The sequence below is a fragment of the Macrotis lagotis genome, chromosome 7 (assembly GCF_037893015.1).
Source record: "Macrotis lagotis isolate mMagLag1 chromosome 7, bilby.v1.9.chrom.fasta, whole genome shotgun sequence".
Classification (NCBI taxonomy): Eukaryota; Metazoa; Chordata; class Mammalia; order Peramelemorphia; family Peramelidae; genus Macrotis; species Macrotis lagotis.
In genome coordinates, this window is record NC_133664.1 from 125,384,074 (window position 1) to 125,391,896 (window position 7,823).

Genomic DNA, 7,823 nt, shown 5'->3' on the forward strand with positions numbered 1-7,823 from the left:
AAAGATGCCTTTCTAGTTCCTGTTCATTTTCATGGTCCTTTGACTACTCTATAAGGTCAATAAAAATATATTTCACCTATTTTTCACATGAACTCATTTTAGACACTTGAGGACAAAAACCATACTTTCCTTATATAGTATGTTTCAAGGGTTAAACATCTTCAGTCCTTTTAACAAATCAAATTATTTTGTCTCTATGTCCTAATGTTTAAGTTTGCTAATTTCCTTCCTAAAATCCAAAACCCAAGACTGAATATAATAGAAGGTCTGACCATGTTAAAACTCAATAGAACTACCTGCTCTTCTCTCTTGTTCTGGACATTCTTTCTCTTAGTATTGCCTAAGATCACATTAGAATTTTGGGGCAGTTATTTCATAATGATGATTCAGTCCCCCTGCACCCCCCCCACTTAAGTTTCAATAAAAACTTCATTATCTTTTGAAAGGAACTATACTTCTTTTCTTTTCCCATCCTGTTTTTCTGATATATATGTGTGCATATACAAACATATATAAATATGCACATAAATGTATTATATGCATGTATACAAACAAATACATATATAGTCAAGTCAATATGCATTTATTTAGTACTTTTAAATGTCAGTTTCAAGCTCCCCAGTTTCTGCAATTGCTTTTTGTATAGCATGCTCTGCAGTTCTTTTAGAAAATTGAAGGAAAAGATAAGTCTGTCCTAATAGACTTTTCTATTAATTCCAGAAGGAAAAAAAAATAAGGATAAGAGGGTGAAGTTTAAAGGGAATACTTGTGTGTCCCAGCAGTATTAGTAGTAGCCCTTAGGTTGTTAAGACCTCTGGTCTTTGAGAGAAACATTACCACAAATTTGTGAAATTTGTATAATGTCTGGGCAGGAATTTCCAGGAATGAGAACACATGGTGGGGTTGATACCCATAGGAAGGAAGTATATATGTTGATGAATTTTAGATCCATTGAAACATTGGAATTTGAGAAAAATAGTGGAAGAGTGGAAAGGATCACTTTTACCCTGACCATCTCCAACTTTAAACATATTTTTTCCTTTTTCTATAAAAATGAATGACTTTGATACTGAATGATTTATAAGGTTCCTTATAGTTGTAAATTTTTAATCTCATAAAGGATATTGCCAAAATTAGAGATGTTCAATAAATGAATATTTGTTTTAGAAGTGAATTATCTATAGCTGAATTTATTCAAGAAGAGATTAGTTGAAAAGGTCAGGTGCATTTCAGAAAATACAATTTATGTTAAAGTTTGGACTAAGTGCAACTAATTTGTGTTCCATTTTTGATATTCTTCCTTTTCCACCCCAACTTTTCTCACCTAATATTTTTTTCAAAAAATATGTTAACAGCTAAAACATCTAGTTGACTCAGGACTAAACAAAATAAACAAGCTAATTGTTTCATTGTTTGATTGCTAGATTGGCTAAATTGACTAGAAAAAAAATCATGAGTATTTGTTTAAGAAACTGAAGTAAAGGGAATGTGAAATTTTCTTCTTTAATGGTGAAGCCTCTTAAAATTCAGACAAAGAATATTAGGGCCAAAAAGGGCCATAAAGAGCATGTAGTTGAACTTTCTTGTATTAGTCCCTTTGGACTTAAGGAAGAGACAGGATTGACATGCTACAGAAACCTATCTACTTATAATTCATTGATCTTAAAAGAAAGTCTATTTTGAGAGCATGTACCAACCTGTGAAATATTCATTGTTACAACTCTTTTTCTTAATGCCATACATGTCATGGCATTGATAAGTTCCATTAAGAACAGGTCAGCTATACCAAAACTGCAGACTAACCTAGGGGTGAATTCTGAATGTTAGAACATACATTGTTTTGTATCCCAAAGAGAAAAGGAGATAAACTCTTAAAAATGTATAAATAGAAGTAAACAAAGAGTAACTTTGAATGAATGAGTTGGGGAGAAAATGTACATTGCAAATATTCCTTTGATGCTTAGGATTACCCATATAAGATTAATAAAGTATTCTAGTTTGTCTATGTTCACTGCCTTCCCACCTTCCTAGCCCTGGTCCAAACATTTCACCCATCCCCTCTTGAAAAGAGATCTATTCTTAAGAAATTTTCTCCTCCATCATTTTGCTTTTGAGGAAATTAAACCCAAAGAATTTATTATATTATCAGAGTCCCTAAATTAGTATACGTGGGAATAGACTGGTAATTGAGGAAGAACAAGAAATACAGTCCTGCCAAACCAAATCAGGAAAAGGCCATCATTTATCATTGCTCTTTATCAAATGAATTCCAAGAATCACAGATGCTTTCTATTTTATAACATAAACGAAGATCAACTCTACCCACAAACTTTTTTCTATTGAAATTCAACTCAGATGGTGGAGGGCATGTGCTCATTTGGATCTCTTTTTCTGCCACTTTCTTGTGGCTTCAGAGTTACTCAAGAATAGCCTCAGATCAATTACTTTGAATCACTTTAACCAAGGTTATTTTTCTTCTTTGAACTTTCTGAAGCCTTCTCTGGCAAACAGAGATAGTGTCCAGTAAGAAGTCCAGTTGTACTCTGTTCTTTAATCTTGCTCCTAAATTAAATTCATTCCTTATGGGAATTGGGGGAGGGTAAAATTTGAAACATTTTCTTCCTTCTTCCTTCCTCCCTTTCTTTTTTACTTTTCTTTGCTTCTCTCCCCATTTCTTTCTTTTCTTTTTTCTCTCTCTCTCTCCCTCCCATCTTTCCTTTGTTTCTTCCCTCCTTCCTTCCTTTGTTTCTTCCTTCCTTCCTTTGTTTCTTCCTTTCTTTGTTTTTTCTTCTTTCCTTCTTTCCTTCCTTCCTTCCTTCTTTCCTTTCTTCCTTCCTTTCTTTTTTTTTCTTTTCTTAAGAATACATAGGGGCAGCTAGGTGGTGCAGTGGATAGAGCACCGGCCCTGGAGTCAGGAAGACCTCAATTCAAATCCAGCCACAAACACTTAATAATTGCCTAGATGAGTTATCTTGGGCAAGTCACCTAACCCAGTTGCCTTATAAAAATAAAAAATAACAAAAAGAATACATAGACTTGGGGCAGGTAGGTGGCATATGCATAGAGCACCAACCCTGGATCAGGAGGACCTGAGTTCAAATTTGATCTCAAATTGAATACTTATTTAAAACTTACTTAGCTGTGTGACTCTGAGCAAGAACTTAACCCCACTGCCTTGGGAAAAAATACATAGGCTTTTAATTAAAGTTCTTGTCATTCAACTAGTCCCTTCCCAAAGGCTCCCAAATCATTGTAAAAGCTAATGATTGGAAAATGTACTCATTGCTTCAAGGAATTGGTGATGGGGGAGGGGGAGGGAGTGACTTGTAATTGTAGAAATTTTGCTTTTTCAGGGCCTAAAAGTTTTTATAGCTTATATCCTTATATGAAGCAACTATTCTTTTTAATTGAAATATAAACACAATATAGTATGTGGTAACTCTTGTGTAATATAATACAATGTGTTTGCTTCATAAAAGGAAAAATAGTACAGCCATCACAAAGACAACCTTTTAAAGCAAATGACTGTCCTAACATTTGAAACAAAATTTGCTGTATCTTAATCCTTCCAGTAAAAGTCTTTAGGAAATCCAGACCAGCATCAATGTAGTAATAAAGTGAGTACTCACTACTGTTAATAAAATCATCAAAAGAGAAATTTCTTCTATTTTCGGGGGGAAGGGGTGAAGAGAATACTGAGCCATAAAGGCCTTCCTCAATAAGTTATGAATTGTTTTCTCTCTTAAATTCTGTGGTTTTTAATGCATATTTTTAATACCCTATATTGGAATGATGGAAACAAAGTAACTTAACAAGGTTTCTAATCTAACTGGGGGGACAAAATAAACATTTTTTCCCATCGTACCTGTACCTGTTCCCAGGTATACTCCAACATCTTCCAATTTCCATTCTCATTTCAAACCAATTGTTACATAGGAGATGGCATGATGATTTTCTTGTCCTGAGATTCCTTTAAAGGATAGATATTTATTCTTCTTCAGTTGTCTTTTCTCCAACCTTGGCAGGATGTGTTTGTTCTTCACTGATTTATCTTTCATGGAAAAAATGTAGAGGGAGGTAGAACAAAGATGGCAGAGTAAAGGTAGAGACTTGCCAAAGCTCTTCCACAAACCACTCCAAATATCTTAAAATAAAAACACTAATTTTTTGTGGCAGAAATCACAAAATGACTGAATGGAACAGTTTTCCAACCCAAGACAACTTGGAAGATCAATGGGAAGGATCTGCTGCACTGGGGTGAGAGAGAAGGGCAGGAAGAGGATGTCAGGTACCTGGGTCCGTGGCAAGGGTGGTGGTTTCCAGATCTTTCAACCCAGAGATAGCCAAGAACAACTTGGAAGGTAAGTAGTAAAATACGATGGCATCCGATTGAGAATAGAACCCAATCCAATTCAGATGTCAGCAGTGCAGACCAGACTCCAGCAAACCAGGAACAGGCCTCAAGAGTCATTGAATCAGCAGATACAACTTCTTCCAGAGCACTCAGGCCATGGAGTGTAAGAGGGACTGAAGAAGATTACAGGGACCTCATTGTTATAACTGAGGAAGGACTCTGTTGCTTTACCCATATTCAGGTCGGGGTTGCAGTCTGGGGCCCCATTCCCAGGAAGAAGAGCAGAAGCACAACAGAGTTTATTGCTTTAGCAGAGCAGAGAATCTCCCTCAGTTTCAGGTCAGAAAAGAGTGCTTGTAGTCACCCACAGAACAAAATAAAGGCCAGGAGAGTAGTCATAACCTATCATAAGACCTTGGAAGAATTGAAAATTTTCAGGGGCCTAGAAGTGTCTCTGACAACATATACAAACCCCTCAAAAGTATGAGACAGTGCATCCTCTGCCCTAGAAGCAGAGCTCTATGGTAACAAAGAGTTAAAATCAAGTTATAGACTGAGTAAATGGGCAAACAGTAGAAGGAAAAAAATCCAACTTTAGATGGTTACTATGCTCTAACTCGAAAGCACCCAAGAAAAATAGGAATTGGGCTCAAGCTATGGAGTAGTTCTGAAATGATTTTGAAAATAAAATAAGGGAAATAAAGGAAAAATTGGGAAAGGAAATGAGAGGAATGAGGGGAAAACATGAAAACTGAATCAACAGTTTGGTGAAAGAGATACAAAAAAAAAAAATACTGAAGAAAATAACATCTTAAAAACCAAACTGATCCAAATGGAAAAAGAGGTACAAAAGTCAATAAGAATCCGGTCTCAGACACTTAATAATTACCTAGCTGTGTGGCCTTGGGCAAGCCACTTAACCCTAATTGCCTTGCAAAAAAAAAAAAAAAAAACTAAAAAGCAAGCAAAAAAAGTCAATAAGAAAAATATGACTTAAAAAGCAGAATTTGTCAAATGAAAAACCAGATAAAATACTCACTGAAAAAATAATTCATTAAAATATAGATGGGAACAAAAGGAAGAGGATGATTTTGTGAGAAATCAAGAAACAATTAAAAAAAGAATGAAAACTAGAAGAAAATGTGAAATATCATATTCAGAGGACTGACTTGGAAAATAGATACAAGAGAGATAATTTAAAAATTATTGGACTACCTGAAAACCATGACCACAAAAAGAGACTATATCTCATTTTTCAAAAAAAATTATTTAGGAAAACTGCCTTTATATCCTAGAAGCAAAGGGTTAAAATAGGAATTGAAATCCAGTAAGATGAAACTGTTTATATCCCCACTGGGGAGAAAGACTCATAAATCTTGAGAATTGTAACTCTATTAGAGAGACAAAAATAATGGATACTCATGACTTAACTGTTACTCTAATAGTGTGATTTAAAAATAAAATCTCCTTAAAAGGGGACAGTAAAGAAATGGGAGGATGGAGGGAATTGCATGGGGTAAATCATCTTACATAAAGAGGTACAAAGGACCTATTGCAATTAAGGGGGAGAAGAGAGGAGGTGAGAACTGCCTGAATCTTACTCTCATCAGGTTTGACTTAAAGTTAACATATACTTAGCTAAGTTAAGAAACTTATCTTACCTTTCAAGTATTAAAGGGGGAAAGGGGGAGAGGGAAGGAAAAGCAGGACTAAGAGAAGGAAGGGAAGGAAGAAGGGGCAAAGGGAAAAGGGAAAGGAGAGGGGGATTGGATATAAGGGGGCAAACACACACTGAAGGTGGTGATATTTAGAAACAAAATACTGGGGAATATGGATAAAGTGAAAAAATGAGGAAAAATGCAACAGAGGGAAGATAGCATGGAGGATAAAAAAGAGTTAGTAATTATAACATTGGACCCCTACCATAGCTTCAGCAGCTCTGGCTCCTGCTGGGTCATCTTGATCTTTCCCCCTTCTTTCTTTGTGCCTTTTCCCCCATGGTAACCCCAGCACTGCTCTTGCCCCTATTCTTGTCCTGAGTTTTGTCTTCTCTGGAGATGCCATGGGTCCCAGTGCTGCAGCTAGGTGAAATATTGGTCTTCCTCATTTTGGCTCCTCTGGTGTTGGCAGATGAAGACTACTTGTAGTATCAGGAAGAGAATGAGTTGTGGCCCCTATAGATTTGACTGTGAATTTACCTCCTTTTTCTGTGGGACCTGTTACCACTATTTCTGATGCAAAGATCTCTCCAGACTCATTACTGAACATCAGCAGAAGCATTGTCTGGCCTTTAGCCTCAAGACTATTGCTGGTATTGCCTCAACTTTGATCCTATTCATTGCAGTGTTTGTCACCAGCATGTGCTGCTTCCTTTGCTCCTATTGCTACCTATATGACCAATGTCAGCAGCTTCAGAGTCACTTAGTAGTTCAAGAGATCCCAATGGTGGGCATCCCTATCCAGCCAATGTACCCAGATCCTCAGGACCATAAAGCTGGTCCTGCACCCCCTTGGCTAGGCTTTGTGTACCACTACAGTGATTCTTTCCCCTCCCCAAATATCCTATGTATCCAGCTAGTCCTCCTGTCTACAATCCTGCAGCTCCTCATCCCTACATGCCAGCCCAATCCACTTACCTGAGGAACTAGTCCTTCCCTTTAGGCATCACTTGTTCTAAGGCACACCCTAATGTTTCTACTTTGTTCCACTGGTGGGAGAGGATCACACAGAAGGATCTCTCCATGGGCACTGAGCATCAGACCAAGTAGGAGAGAAACTTTGATTTGGGATAGGCTCCCTGGAGACATGGAACAGTTATGGGACATCTTACTAGAAAGGGACTTTGGAGTAGGGAGGTTGGTGGGATTCTTTTTAGAGGGAAAGATATGAAGTGTTGAAAAGAAAAATAAGGTAGGAGAAGACATAAGCTTTTGTCCCAATAAGTAGTGTTCTCCCTGCAACCACCTTCTGTAGGCCTGTTGCTTACCCATATCTGCATATATGTATATATATGTATATATATATATATATATATATATATATATGTATGTATATATATACATATATAGATAGATAGATACATATATATAGAGAGAGATAGCTATAGCTATAGCTATAGATATATATATATATATATATATATATATGAGAGAGATATAGAGAGAGAGAGAGAGAGAGAGTAAAAGGTTCAAGCAAAATATATTTTGCTTCAGCTGAAGTGAAAAAAGTAGGGGTAGCAATCCTTATCTCAGACAAAGCAACTGCAAAAATAGATCTCATTAAAAGAGATAAGGAAGGATACTTTAGCCTCCTGAAAGGTACCAAAGAAAATGAAGGAATTTCAATAATAAATATAAATGCACTAAGTACTATAGCATCCAGATTCTTGGAGAAGTTGAATGAGTTACAGGATGACATAGACATTAAAACTCTACTGGTGGGAGACCGCAACCTTCTGCTCTTAGATTTA

General features: G+C 36.5%; 1 pseudogene; it reads left to right on the forward strand.

Moving 5' to 3' along the window:
* The first annotated feature begins 6,411 nt into the window (after positions 1–6,411).
* LOC141494147 (protein shisa-4 pseudogene) lies at positions 6,412–7,002 on the forward strand (annotated as a pseudogene).
* Positions 7,003–7,823: the final 821 nt, after the last annotated feature.